General features: G+C 37.2%; 1 protein-coding gene and 1 pseudogene across 2 annotated transcripts in view; both read left to right on the top strand.

Moving 5' to 3' along the window:
* The window catches only part of MDGA2 (MAM domain containing glycosylphosphatidylinositol anchor 2), an 826,249-nt gene that overhangs the window by 604,272 nt on the left and 206,563 nt on the right, over positions 1-15,414 (top strand). The gene's annotated exons all lie outside the window — the stretch shown is intronic.
* LOC115852052 (adenosine 5'-monophosphoramidase HINT1 pseudogene) lies at positions 6,090-6,942 on the top strand (annotated as a pseudogene).

Raw genomic sequence — 15,414 nt, 5'->3', positions numbered from 1 at the left:
CAACGGACAGATCATCCAAAATGAAAATAGGGAAACACAAGCTTTAAATGCCACAATAGACCAGATAGATTTCATTGATATTTATAGGACATTCCATCCAAAAACAGCAGATTACACTTTCTTCTCAAGTGTGCACAGAACATTCTCCAGGATAGATCACATCTTGGCTCACAAATCAAGCCTCAATAAATTTAAGGAAATTGAAATCATATCAAGCATCTTTTCTGAACACAACGCTATGAGATTAGAAGTGAAATACAGGGGAAAAAACATAAAAATCACAAACACATGGAGGCTAAACACTACGTTACTAAATAACCAAGAGATCACTGAAGAAATCAAAGAGGAAATCAAAATATACCTAGAAACAAATGACAATGCAAACATGACAATCCAAAACCTATGGGATGGAGCAAAAGCAATTCTAAGAGGGAACTTTATAACTATACAAGCCTACCTCAAGAAACAAGAAAAATCTCAAATAAACACTCTAACCTTACACCTGAAGGAACTAGAGAAACAAGAACAAACAAAATCCAAAGTTAGCAGAAGGAAAGAAATCATAAAGATCAGGGCAGAAATAAATGAAATAGAAACAAAGAAAACAGTAGCAGAGATCAATAAAACTAAAAGCTGGTTCTTTGAGAAGATAAACAAAATTGATAAACCATTGGCAAGTCTCATCAAGAAAAAGAGGGAGAGGACTCAAATCAATAAAATTAGAAATGAAAAAAGAAGTTACAACAGACACAGCAGAAATACAAAGCATCCTAATAAACTACTACCAGCAACTCTATGCCAAAAATGGACAACCTGGAAGACATGGACAAATTCTGAGAAAGGTGTAACCTTCCAAGACTGAACCAGGAAGAAATAGAAAATATGAACAGACCAATCACAAGTAATGAAATTGGAACTGTGCTTAAAAATCTTCCAACAGGGCTTCCCTGGTGGCACAGTGGTTGGGAGTCTGCCTGCCGATGTGGGGGGCATGGGTTCGTGCCCCGGTCTGGGAGGATCCCGCATGCCGCGGAGCAGCTGGGCCCGTGAGTCGTGGCCGCTGGGCCTGCGCGACCAGAGCCTGTGCTCTGCGACGGGAGAGGCCGCAGCAGTGAGAGGCCCACGTACCGCAAAAAAAAAAAAAATCTTCCAACAAACAAAAGTCCAGGACCAGATATCTTCACTGGCGAATCCTATCAAACGTTTAGAGAAGAGCTAACACCCATCTTTCTCAAACTCTTCCAAAAAATTGTGGAGGGGGCTTCCCTGGTGGCGCAGTGGTTGAGAGTCTGCCTGCCAATGCAGGGGACACGGGTTCGTGTTCTGACCCAGGAAGATCCCACATGCCGCGGAGTGGCTAGGCCCGTGAGCCATGGCCGCTGAGCCTGTGCATCTGGAGCCTGTGCTCTGCAACGGGAGAGGCCACAACAGTGAGAGGCCCACGTACCGGAAAAAAAAAAAAATTGCGGATGAAGGAACACTCCAAAACTCATTCTATGAGGCCACCATCACCCTGATACCAAGACCAGACAAAGATACTACAAAAAAAGAAAATTACAGACCAATATCACTGATGAATATAGCTGCAAAAATCTTCAACAAAATACTAGCAAACATAATTCAACAACATATTAAAAGGATCATACACCATGATCAAGTGGGATTTATCCCAGGGTTGCAAGGATTCTTCAATATATGCAAATCAATCAATGTGATACACCATATTAACAAATTGAAGAATAAAAACCATATGATCATCTCAATAGATTCAGAAAAATCTTTTGACAAAATTCAACACCCATTTATGATAAAAACTCTCCAGAAAGTGGGCATAGAGGGAACCTACCTCAACATAATAAAGGCCATATACAACAAACCCACAGCAAACATCATTCTCAATGGTGAAAAATGGAAAGCATTTCCTCTAAGATCTGGAACAAGACAAGGATGTCCACTCTCACCGCTGTTATTCAACATAGTTTTGGAAGTCCTAGCCACGGCAATCAGAGAAGAAAAAGAAATAAAAGGAGCACAAATTGGAAAAGAAGAAGTAAAACTGTCACTGTTTGCAGATGACATGATACTATACATAGAGATCCTAAAGATGCCACCAGAAAACTACTAGAGCTAATCAGTAAATTTGGTGAAGTAGAAGGATACAAAATTAATGCACAGAAATCTCTTGCATTCCTATACACTAATGATGAAAAATCTGAAAGAGAAATTAAGGAAACACTCCCATTTACCATTGCAATAAAAAGAATAAAATACCTAGGAATAAACCTTCCTAGGGAGACAAAAGACCTGTATGCAAAAAACTATAAGACACTGATGAAAGAAATTAAAGATGATACAAATAGATGGAGAGATATACCATGTTCTTGTATTGGAAATCAATATTGTGAAAATGACTATACTACCCAAAGCAATCTACAGATTCAGTGCAATCCCTATCAAATTACCGTGACATTTTTTACAGAACTAGAACAAAAAATCTTAAAATTTGTATGGCAACACAAAAGACCCCGAATAGCCAAAGCAGTCTTGAGGGAAAAAAAACAGAGCTGCAGGAATCAGACTCCCTGACTTCAGACTATACTACAAAGCTGCAGTAATCAAGACAATATGGTACTGGCACAAAAACAGAAACCTAGATCAATGGAACGAGATAGAAAGCCCAGAGGTAAACCCACACACCTATGGTCAACTAATCTATGACCAAGGAGACAAGGGTATACACTGGGGAAAAGACAATCTCTTCAACAAGTGGTGCTGGGAAAACTGGACAGCTACATGTAAAAGAATGAAATTAGAACACTCCCTAACACCATACACAAAAATAAACTCAAAATGGATTAGAGACCTAAATGTAAGACCGGACACTATAAAACTCTTAGAGGAAAACATAGGCAGAACACTCTTTGACATAAATCACAGCAAGATCTTTTTCAATCCACCTCATAGAGTAATGGAAATAAAAACAAAAATAAACAAATGGGACCTAATGAAACTTAAAAGCTTTTGCACAGCAAAGGAAACCATAAATAAGACCAAAAGACAACCCTCAGGATGGGAGAAGATATTTGCAAATGAAGCAAGTGACAAAGATTTAATCTCCAAAATTTACAAGCAGCTCATGCAGCTCAATATCAAAAAAACAACCCAATCCAAAACTGGGCAGAAGACCTAAATAGACATTTCTCCAAAGAAGACATACAGATGGCCAAGAAGCACATGAAAAGCTGCTCAACATCACTAATTATTAGAGAAATGTAAATCAAAACTACAATGAGGTATTACCTCACACCAGTTAGAATGGTCTTCATCAGAAAATCTGCAAACAACAAATGCTGGAGAGGGTGTGGAGGAAAGGGAGCCCTCTTGCACTGTTGGTGGGAATGTAAACTGATACAGCCACTATGGAGAACAGTATGGAGGTTCCTTAAAAAATAAAAATAGAATTACCATATGATCCAGCAGTCCCACTACTGGGCATATACCCAGAGAAAACCACAATTCAAAAAGACACATGCACTCCAATGTTCATTGCAGCACTCTTTACAACAGCCAGGTCATGGAAGCAACCTAAATGCCCATCGACAGATGAATGGATAAAGAAGTTGTGGTACATATATACAATGGAATATTACTCAGCCATAAAAAGGAACGAAATTGGGTCATTTGTTGAGAGGGGGATGGATCTGTAGCCTGTCATACAGAGTGAAGTAAGTCAGAAAAAGAAAAACAAATATCGTGTATTAATGCATATATGTGGAACCTAGAAAAATGGTACAGATGAACCGGTTTGCAGGGCAGAAATTGAGACACAGATGTAGAGAACAAATGTATGGACACCAAGGGGGGGAAGCTGCGGGGGGATGAGGGGTGGTGGTGTGATGAATTGGGCGATTGGGATTGACATGTATACACTGATGTGTATAAAATTGATCACTAATTAGAACATGCTGTATTAAAAAATAAAATTCAAAAAAAAAAGAACAAATGAAAGGCCAAAAAATATATATTATGAACGAAAAGTAGCAGAGTTTTCTAAAAATGGTTATACCCACACTAAATTAAGTTTGAGAAAATGTCAGTTGTCCACATCAGATATTATTGTTTGTATTATTATTGTTTTTATCATTTAGCCTCAGGTAGCATTGATGAAGACTGTTTGGAGCTAAAGTCTAGTGTCCTATTGATATCAATCATTCAAACAGTCAAAAATCCATGCTTGAATATTTTCAGAATAAAGATACCTCCAGAAGGCTTACCAAATGCTCCATTAGAATATGCTAAATGACCTTGGAGAGAAATTGCTAAAATTACACAAAATAAAGGTATGTTAAATCAAATGAGAGCAGTTTACAGAGACTTCCTAAAACGTCTAAGGTTTTCTTAATAAAAATAGGAAACCGGGCTTCCCTGGTGGCGCAGTGGTTGAGTCCGCCTGCCGATGCAGGGGACGCGGGTTCGTGCCCCGGTCCGGGAGGATTACACGTGCCGCGGAGCGGCTGGGCCCGTGGGCCGTGGCCGCTGGGCCTGCGCGTCCGGAGCCTGTGCTCCGCAACGGGAGAGGCCATAGCAGTGAGAGGCCCGCGTACCGCAAAAAAAAAAAAAAAAAAGGAAACCTACCAAAAGAGATGAACACAGTATTTACAGCTTACGTCACTGGTATTTTTTTCCTTCCATTTGGTATATCTGACCTTTATTTCACAAGCCCTCAGCCTTAAATAATCTGTTCTTAGCGGAGGAAGATTGCGGTTGAAAATTTAAATTTGAGAGACAAGGGTTAACTGACAATTCAAGTCGGAATAATGCCGAGTGTTCCAATATGGTAAAGAGAAATTAGGTAGAGCTGTCTTCCACAATTCTGGGATTAACTCATGAAACGTAGTGCACGTTCAACCTCCCAAAATATTTATTAAACAACCACTATAGGAAAGGGACTATAGGAAGAAATAAAAATGTATAGGGTCTAGTTCATGGATTTTATATCCCATACACTTGAAAATTTTTATTAACAGATAAAGTCAAGTATTTGCTTTATAAACTATCAGAGTGATATAGAAGCATACAAGATGAAATTATTGAATCTATTCAGCAAGAGTTCCATAGAGCAGGCGGCATCTGAGCTGGATTAAGAATGGGAATTATTTGGCACTAGATCTTAGGAGGAAATGAATTAATTAGATCTCCTTCACACAGTCAAGAACGACCACGGAATTTTATCAAGGTAGCAGCATAATCAGATTGGTGTCAGGAGGGCCTATTCATTGGGTGAATCTGCAGTGTTCCAAAAAGAGACAGAGGAAAGACCGTGGAGAAATAGAAGAGAGTTTCAGAAGACATTTCAGAAGCTTCGCAATCAATCATTTGGGCAAAGAAAACTTTTCCTCTGTTTTCCCAACATTGTAGACTACCTTTGCATTGTGAGGAGGTGTTCAGGGAGTCCGTTAGTGATAATGTGAGAGAGGAGGCAGAAAATTTTTATTAGGAAGTAAATTAAGGCCATGGAGATATGTATTACTTTATGGATGTGTCAGGTTAGAGAGGGAAAGATACAGAAGGCTTAGCTGGTAGAAGAAGCATGAGACTCGCTCATAAACTACATCTGAGAAGTCAGGTAACCTCTTTACATCTTAGTTCCTTTTCTCTCCACCACGCCTTTAGGTTACTTTTAAGAAAGAGTTTGAGGATATAGAGTGGAAAAAAAGGAATATAAGAAAAAAAGAGTTTGCCCATTAGAGTGTGTGTGTGGTGGTCAGGTTGGGGGGCAGACTATTTATTCAGCTGAAGAGGTTGATAGGAATCAGATGAAGTGCTGAGGGACACTCACAACCTCTGTTAAGGGGCAGTTAAGTCAGTGACCAGTGCTCTCAAGTCAATTGGGAGAGTGCGTGATTGACATCAGGCAACTTAGTGTGTGCAGAGCCCTGGACTTGGGTCCAGGCCCAAATTTACCACTTAATAGCATTGCAACCTTATGTCTGGCTGGACCCCAAAACTTTCCGTCTGTAGAATAAAGGGATCAGCTGGGTAACTGATTTCTAAATGGTGTTCCAATCGCACCTAGAGATTTTTAAAAACTATTCTCAGGGTCTACTGAACTGTGCGGGGAAGGGAAGTAACCAGATGAGAATTTTACCCTTTTTTATTTCCCTTGCCATTTCACATAGAACAAAATATATCTCTCTTTTATATATAGAACTTCTATCTACGATTAAATTTGGACAGGGGATTCTGACTTAAGTTCACAAACACATACATGTGCATACAGTATTAAAAACATGTAGTTGAAAGCCATTTGCTTAGATGAGTTCTTCCAGTCCTCCCAAAGTATGTTACACTTCTATGATTCTAAAATGTTATACTTCAGTTCAGAATATGGTAATGCCACATTCTGAGGAATGTTAAGTCTGAATGAGGGACTTAAGGAAAGGTTTGAGAGGACAGATTGGTTTGGGATTAGGTGTACTTGAAAGGTTGGTAAGACATTCTCAAGTTTCTGGTGACCAATTAGAAAGTAGGGTTTGGGCTAAGGCTCAGACTTCCTGGCCTGGTGATGACACGATTTTTGGGAAGATCATTCACAAGGAAATTCCAGCCAGAATCATTTATGTGGATGACCAGTGTCTCGCTTTCCATGACATTTCCCCTCAAGCACCAACACATTTTCTGGTGATACCCAAGAAACATATATCCCAGATTTCTGCAGCAGAAGATAATGGTGAAAGTCTTCTTGGACATTTAATGATTGTTGGCAAGAAATGTGCTGCTGATCTAGGCCTGAAGAAGGGTTATCAAATGGTGGTGAATGAAGGTTCAGATTGGGGACAGTCTGTCTACTGTGTTCATCTCCATGTTCTTGGAGGTCGGCAGATGAATTGGCCTCCTGGTAAAGCATGTTGTAGGGATAATTTTCCCTTCTCTATTCAGTGATCAAGTTTGCAAGTTCCAATATGCTAAACAATACTTTTATTTTTTTGCCTGTGTATGGAGAGATTGCAGAAATAATTTAAAAAACCCATACATAATAAAAGATTGTTGTATGGTCCCCCTCTCCCCAAAAAAGTAGGGTTTAATAATTGAGAGAAAGGTCAGAAGTAGAACATGGACTTCACAGGTAGTTGCCTTAATTAGAAGTGGATGAGCTTATCCAAGAAGAGAGTATGAAGCAAAAACAAACAAAATGTCCAAGGACATGGTGGAAAAAGCAGAAACCATGAAGAAAATGGAAAAAAAGTGGTCAGTGGAAACCAAATGAAAGAGGGGAATATCCAGTGGAAAACTTCCTGTATTTACAGCATCTTTAGAGCCTTCAATACCTTTTTATCAGCATGTGAAGATTATATTTGTTTCAAGTACTTTAATATTGATGCATGGGATTTGATAGTGGAAGTGAGCGCTTATATTTCTTCAAGTGAAAAGATTGGAAATTGAAGGAGGGAAGGTGGGTGGGAAGGAGAGAGAAAATAACAGAGAGAGAATGAGAGAAAGAGATTTACAGACAGTAACATTTACACTAATTCTCTTTTCAATTAGATTATTTACAGAAGTGAGAAGAATATTGGAAACATTTTTAGTTGGCCTTGTCAGGAAGTTATAAGTTGTTTTGAGAAGCATAAATTATATCAATATTTCTACTGCTTATTTTTGGGGAGAGCATAAATGCAAAGATTGCCTGCATTAAATTCTCTATTTTCTGTAGTAGTTGAATAAACATTAATCATGTTTTTATATTGCATTTTCTCATAAAACTGAATCTATCTAATTATGAAAATAACATCGGATTTATGATTTTCCTCCAATTATCATCTTAAAATATCCAGCACTTTCTTCCCCAAATATCAGAACCAAGATTTTACCTTACAAGCCATAGTTTAACAGTGGTTAATTAGCTGTTGTCTAATTACTGTGTCATGTGTTGAGGATTTCCTTCACTTGGCAAAATTGAACACTTTTTGAAATTCCCAGATTACATTGAGATAAGAGCAGGTCAATGAGAAATAGGAAAGAATGCCCAATTTGTGTTTCCTGTACCCTTCATCCACTTATAAATGCACGCAATGGGGACATGGAAACTATATGAATTTTAAATGACTGAATAGAGATTCTTCTAATCCAGAGGACTGAACACAATTAGTTAGTTCCATAATTTGCACTTAATATTATAATAACTAGCAATAACTTACACAAGTTAAAGAAAGAATTATGAAAATTATATTCATTAACTGATGAAGAATAAATGTCTCCATCAAACTCATAGCTGAGAATGGATGTAAATCAGGGTATATTATTTAAAGCTACAATACCAGGACTGACTCTGTGTCTCTTGACTAGAGGAGAAGATAGAGATGTGGGGAGTGGTATTAGATTCACTACTGATATGATTATGATAACACTTGGAATTTTTATGTCATTTTTAGATGATACTACCAAGCTACCATTATCAATTGAAGAACAGAGAAATAAACAGAAGTAGCCATAGAGACTAGATCCATAGACTAACAGTTTGATCACCGTTTTGGTCTATGTGATAGCAAAAGATCTAGAATCCTAGATTTCTGGCATTAGATAGAACAATTATTATAGTGATATAATTTGTTTGTAGTGACTAGGTTTCATTTTACAGTTTGGAATGTCTTAAAGCTATTTCTTACAATAGCTCCGAAATAGAAGTTAGAACTACCATTAGTGCAAAGGACTTTCCCCTGAAAATCTGCTTACAAATGAATTCATTTTAATATATAAAAAGAGCCTCATTAGTTTTTACAGTCTTAATTTTTCATCCTTCATTGTGTGATATCAGTGAGCTTAGCAAAGAGATTAAATAAATTTAGAAAATCATTACAATTAGGATTTTGATGGCACAATTTGAGGATACTTATGAATTCTGAATATTTATTTTTAAATAAAAACAAAAGATTATTGGGGCAGGTTCCCATATACCTATTTTGTAAAACATTTTAAAAAGATTTCTAAATGTCTCAGTTATTGGCATCGTTTTTAAATACTGAGGACGTTTATAGATTACCTAGTGCCTTCCATTTATAGAGAGGAAAATGGGATCCCAAAGCTTAGGTACTTGTTCACTTCCTATAGCCATAACCTGATTCAAGTTTACAATCTCAGATTCCAAATTCAGTATAAGCTTGCAGCATCTTACATTAAGTGGGTATGTCCCTTTACTATCGCAGGTGATTCTGATATTCGGTTATGGCCTTTGACAAGGGCCTTGCATCAAAAGATCACTGTAGGCAGGTATTAAAATATTCTAAAAGGAATTCAGGTAATATTCTAGTTCGTTCCTGTGACTATGTGTTGGGTTGATAGTGGGGCACAACACTTCCCTACTCTGAGAACACCGCTTCAAAGAGTGTTAGGATGTCAGGTCCCATTTGCTCATCTCATATTCCTCTCACTAAAATGGGGCATGGCCTTACCCTGTTCTAACCTAGGTGCATAGATTGAGCAATATTCATTTCAACAAAGGAGACCACTTTCAGCGTTATGCTAGGTTAAAAATTCTCTAGGGCAACTCAACATGATACTTGTCTTGTTCTAGCTTCCTGAGAAGAGTGGACCCAGAGTTTGTGTCTTTAAAATGCTGCCTAACCACATCTAGGGCTGTGTACTCCTGAGTGGCATGAATTACATATTAAAGTAACCCTAGTCTATACATTAAAACTTGCAGCATGCAAGTGCAGATCACATTGTCTATGGTGAAGTATTTTTGTTAACTTTTATAGCAACGTAACAAAAACATAGAAAAATGCATGAATTGTAAGCATAAAGCTTAAATAGTTTACACACGTATATATCCACACCCAGTTTAAGAAGCAAAGCATTAGCATATGCTGAAGCATTTCAAAGTGTTAAACATAGGTCAATTCTGACTGCAAAACCCAGGTTCTTTACACAAAACACACAGCTTCTCAATGGAACAAGCACACATAATGAGATTTCAGACTCCAGGGATAAACTTTGAGAAATGTAAATATTTTTGTTGAGTGAATCCATTTCAGAAAACCCAAATCATGGCATGTCTGCCTTCTTACCTCTCTGACTAAGGAATTGGAGCCTGGGTGGTCCTGTTGGGTGAAAGTCAGCCTAAGAGACAGCCTAGGCTCAGAACTGAAAGCTTTAGATAAGGAGACAAGACAATAGTTTGCAGGGGAAGGGAAGAACTGAGGATGCCAGATTCCTCTGAGTACATAAATAAATCAGGTAAATACATCAGAATTTCCCAAATCTTAGGGATGTTCTACCATAATAATGATGAGATTTAAAAAGATGTGAAATTACAAGCATATCATTGCACTTTAAAAAAAGGTTCTATGCACAGTATGAAATATATTGGTAATTTAAATACACGAAGTAGAAATAATAAAATGACAAGGAGTTCAAATGTCTGCACTCCAAAATGCACTTAGTATGAATGAAACATAAGTAATCCCCTTTCACCAAGACTATCTAAATAATACTTGTAAACAAAATGTATTTAGTTGACATTTAAACGGAAATATCCTTGCTTAGGAATAAAATGGAATGTAAAACTATATTAATAAAATGGTACTAAACTCTATTCACACACTTATTAGCTTAGAATGAGTTATATATCATTCCAATCAATGATGTTATATGAGTTTTTATGTGATTTTAAAATTAGGCCCATATTTTTACTGTAGCATTCTATACTTCTACAGACTGGCAGAATGAATCATAAAATACAATCATGCATTTGTAGAATATTTGTTAATAAAGTGTCCATGTGTTATAAGAAAACGCTTCTCCTATGTTTTAACTGACCAGTTCTCTGCTAATGGATCTGTTAATTAAACCTCATTTGCTCTAAAGAACATGTGGTCCTAATCTGTTGATGGAACATTGTGTTCACTGGTTGTTTCACTTTGCTCTTGACAAAGCATGAAAGAGCCAGCTTCATTTTATGTCAAAATGTTTATTAAAATGGTGATAGTGTCTATTTCCACAGGATAAGGCATATTCAGTAGTACATAATCAGTGATATAATTAGGGAATTTGTAAACCACAGGCATTGTTCAGAGTGATCATGTATAAAAGGCCAAACAATGTCAGATGGATTCTACAAGGAGACAAATGGCCTTTTTATTATAGAAGTAAATTGATTTTTCTAGCCATTAGGCACTGAAGAGTTTATCACTGTGAGCAACAGTTGCTCTAGAATAGCGGTCCCCAACATTTTTGGCACCAGGGACAGGTTTCGTGGAAGACAGTTACTCCACAGACTGGGCATGGTGTGTGGAGGAGGGGGCCAGATGGTTCAGGTGGTAATGTGAGCGATGGGGGGCAGCAGATGAAGCTTCGCTGGCCCGCCCACCGCTCACCTCCTGCTGTGCAGCCCGGTTCCCCAACAGGCCACGGACCAATACTGGTCCACGACTCAGGGATTGGGGACCCCTGCTCTAGAAAATAAAATAAATTGTGGATTTCTTTAAAGCATCTTTCTTTTGCTGTGCTTTCATTGCACTTTTGATATATAATTTATAGCTTATTCTTTTAATTTAGAATTCCTTCACCCACAGGAAAGCAATCACATAATTAACATGATCAGATAGTTCCTTTTTACTTATTGGTTCCCAGTTTTCATGGCAAGACCCTGACCTTTGTGAAAATGTACAACAATGACATTTTGTCTTCTTCATAAGAGAGAGATAGATATATGGAGGAATGTCCAAACCTCATTACTTCATAGGAATAGAATGGGCGCTAAGATATCTGTATTTTTTTTTAACATCTTTATTGGAGTATAATTGCTTTACAATGGTGTGTTAGTTTCTGCTTTATAACAAAGTGAATCAGTTATACATATACATATGTTCCCATATCTCTTCCCTCTTGCGTCTCCCTCCCTCCCACCCTCCCTATCCCACCCCTCTAGGTGGTCACAAAGCACCGAGCTGATCTCCCTGTGCTATGCAGCTGCTTCCCACTAGCTATCTATTTTACGTTTTGTAGTGTATATATGTCCATGCCACTCTCTCGCTTTGTCACAGCTTACCCTTCCCCCTCCCCATATCCTCAAGTCCATTCTCCAGTAGGTCTGTGTCTTTATTCCCGTCTTACCCCTAGGTTCTTCATGACATTTTTTTTTTCTTAGATTCCATATATATGTGTTAGCATACGGTATTTGTCTTTCTCTTTCTGACTTACTTCACTCTGTATGACAGACTCTAGGTCCATCCACCTCACTACAAATAACTCAATTTCTTTTCTTTTTGTGGCTGAGTAATATTCCATTGTATATATGTTCCACATCTTCTTTATCCATTCATCTGATGATGGACACTTAGGTTGCTTCCATCTCCTGGCTATTGTAAATACAGTTGCAAGGACAGCCTCTTCAATAAGTGGTGCTGGGAAAACTGGACAGCTACATGTAAAAGTATGAGATTAGAACACTCCCTAATACCATACACAAAAATAAGGTCAAAATGAATTAAAGACCTAAAGGAAGACCAGACACTATCAAACTCTTAGAGGAAAACATAGGCAGAACACTCTATGACATAAATCACAGCAAGATCCTTTTTGACCCACCTCCCAGAGAAATGGAAATAAAAACAAAAATAAGCAAATGGGACCTAATGAAACCTCAAAGCTTTTGCACAGCAAAGGAAACCATAAACAAGACCAAAAGACAACCCTCAGAATGGGAGAAAATATTTGCAAATGAAGCAACTGACAAAGGATGTCTGTATTATGTGCCATTTTATAATACAGTCCAAACACACAGTTCAAATTATTATATCTAATGGCAGAAATCTGCACCTTCTTTCCTTGGATGGCTTTGGGGGTTGCCTCTGACTACTCAGATTAAAAAGGTTCACTCCTGTCCTCTCCAAAATATTATCTTCTTCAAATAGTGTCCTCATCTGAAATGAATGCATATTTCCAAGACAGCTGACAATGGTAATGATATATATATATAAAATTTATAAAATACTTTGTTGACCCTATGTGTACCCATGTTCAGTACTTGAGACATCACAGGTATGAATAAAACAAAATATTTGCCCTCAATATAGAAATATATGCAGAACAATAAAATACAGTCATTGATATCACCATAATAAAAGGCATTGAGGAGAAAATATAATAACTAACATATATTGAGTGTTTACTGTATGAGAGACCTTGTGTTCAAGATTTTATGTGTATTATACTGCTTAATTCTAAAAAAAGAAAATTTAAGTAGGTAATATTATGTTCACTTTACTTAAACTGAGAGATACTGGTTAGATAACTTTCCTGAGGTCATGCAGCTAATAGGTGGTAGAGCTAAGATCTGAATCTAGGCTGCCAGACCTGAGCCTCGCTCTTTACAAGTATATTACACAACTTGAAATACTTTACACTTCAGAGGATGCTCTAATGTGCATTATGCCATTTTATCTTTAAATTCTCCTTTTCCTCAGCCTTATTTGCTGATGAGAAAACAGATTAAGACAATCCAAGATTGCACAGCTAGTAAGTGGTTAGGCCCTGTGTCCGAGTCCAATTTCTAATCTTGTACACTTACAACTCTTCCAGACTATACATGTCAATTAAAAAAGGCCTTCTGATTTAAAAATGATTGTGAGCAGTTATCAGTTACTGAGAATTCTCCCTATTTATCAGCTTCCATAATGCATACTGAAAGTTTTAAATGTAGTTAAAGGTCTAATTTATCTCTCTTGCCCCCAGTCTTAAGCATATTTACCTATTTGAGGGGCTCAAAAATGTGTATTAAGATGAATCGGTAATAGCTCCAGCCTAGGGCATAAGTTTTCATACATGTAGTTCTGCTTTTGTTACTCCCATAATGTTAATTTAAGGGATAGTGCATTTATACACGCATTTAAATATATTTGGATAAATCATGGCACCATTTTCAAGAGTGAGTAGGCAAGAACACAAATGTGTAATGGAATATCAGAATTCCAGGAATTTGGGAATCTCTGGGCTAACTTTTAAGCTATAGGACTCTTTCCTGTTTGTTACCTTCAGTTTGTATAATACATGTATAGAATGTGGTATTCAACTTTTCAAGTTTAAAATCTTAATCAATTGTTTATACCCAATTGACTATAGTTTTCCACCTTTACTCTGCATTATTGAAAAAAATATATACCAAACATGAAATGGAACTTGATTAACAGTAGAGAGTTAAGTTGAGGAATTGGTCCCCTATTTCCCAGAAATGATTATAGATTGATTAGCTTTTCATCAAATGACCTGGTCATATCTTAGTAATTAAAGATCTTAGCACTTTATTTGAGGTTTTGACTATTATAATATCTCCTTTCTTATTACAGAAAAAAGCAAGTTCTTCTCAGTCTACTTCAGATTCCTAGCTTGCTAAAATGTTAACATAATTCGAGTCACTAGCAAGCAGAATTATCTTGGTCCTGTTTTCTTATTTAGTTGTCTCAAAGAAAACAAGTTTTTCACATGCGAGACTTTACGTAATTAGTCAGTGACCGTCGTTCATTTCTGTATTGCAGTATGTGAGAAACACATACAATAAGTCAGGAAAGGGAGGTTAAACTCAGAAAAAAGATATGCTTTCACACCTTTTCCCAAAAATGTCAGTAAAAAATTGTCTTGTTGCTATAGATTTATATTAATGATTCTAGAAAATATTTTACTGTAAGCTCAAGTTAGCAAACCAAATTATGTGAAGATCATAGCAATTCAAGATACCTGAAAACTAAACTTAAGCGAATGCTACATAACCCCTTAAGCAACCCCAGCTTAAGGTCCCCTTCACTTATCTGTTTATGAGGCGGCAAGTATTTATTTGCAACTGGCCTTGTAGCTTGTGTAGCAGAGAAAATATGAATGCCACTCAAAGAATGATTTTCTCTTTCGCTCTTTCATCTTACACTTTGTGTTCCACTGAATCCCTCGGAGGCTATTCTTGTGCCATAGCAACACCTGCTGGGAGAGGGAAGTTGGAACAGCCATAACTGTTGCCTGCCAAACCTGTTTTCCTGATTGAATGGCACTGCATGTCCTCCATCTTCTAATACTAAACTCTCCAGAGTTGCTTCGCTTCAGGATTCTGCATCTCCCCATATGTTTCAAATGACTAACAATACCATTGTAATAAGATTTTCTATAACTCTTTAAAAAATAAGCGTTGTGCATGTGTGTATGTATGGGTGTGTGTGTGCATGCACATGTCCCCTAAGAATTTCAAAATGCAAACACCGTGCTATTTTAACCTCATGTTTGTTTTTAATACATGCTTTCTTCTTTATAGCTAGATTTGTAAAACATTGTCAATCCTGTTTTATTAGCATCTCCTCATTTATTATAGGTGAATCAGTAAAAAAAAGTGTGTATGTCAGTGCAGAAAAGGCAGTTTTTATTTACAGAGTATGATAA

The sequence above is a fragment of the Globicephala melas genome, chromosome 2, assembly GCF_963455315.2.
Source record: "Globicephala melas chromosome 2, mGloMel1.2, whole genome shotgun sequence".
NCBI lineage: Eukaryota > Metazoa > Chordata > Mammalia > Artiodactyla > Delphinidae > Globicephala > Globicephala melas.
Note: the sequence above shows the minus strand (reverse complement) of the source record. Positions and strands in the feature narration are given on the sequence as shown.